Source organism: Apaloderma vittatum, unplaced genomic scaffold (genome assembly GCF_000703405.1).
Source record: "Apaloderma vittatum isolate BGI_N311 unplaced genomic scaffold, ASM70340v1 scaffold24393, whole genome shotgun sequence".
In the NCBI taxonomy this organism is placed as follows: domain Eukaryota; kingdom Metazoa; phylum Chordata; class Aves; order Trogoniformes; family Trogonidae; genus Apaloderma; species Apaloderma vittatum.
In genome coordinates, this window is record NW_009706739.1 from 1,692 (window position 1) to 2,063 (window position 372).

Genomic DNA, 372 nt, shown 5'->3' on the forward strand with positions numbered 1-372 from the left:
GAGCAGCCAGGAGAGCAGCTGCAGGATGGCTGAGGCGGGGATGGGCTGGCAGTGTTTTTGTGATTCTGTGAGTCCTGGCCCCGCACGGACCAAAGGGCAAAGAGAGAGTCTCGCAACTCAGAGATAAGGGACTCGCCAGGCTCAGGTGTTGCACCACGGGGTGCATCACCCCACGGCTGCCCAGGTCCTAGGGGCTATTTCCAGCCTCCCTTCATGCAGGAAGCTGGGAATGGCTGTGGGGGGCTTCAGACCTCCTCGGGGGACACTGAGGTTTGCAGGGACACGGCTGAGAGTGCCCTGCACACACGCGGCTCAGCAGGATCACTGGCGGCGCGCGGGGCCGGCCAACGTGGTTGAAGGAGCCAGGCTACC

At 63.7% G+C, this 372-nt stretch overlaps 1 protein-coding gene across 1 annotated transcript in view; it reads right to left on the reverse strand.

Annotated features, from left to right (window-relative positions):
* FKBP8 (FK506 binding protein 8, 38kDa) overlaps nucleotides 1-372 on the reverse strand; it is a gene marked incomplete at both ends in the record, with an annotated part of 2,935 nt that overhangs the window by 1,541 nt on the left and 1,022 nt on the right. The gene's annotated exons all lie outside the window — the stretch shown is intronic.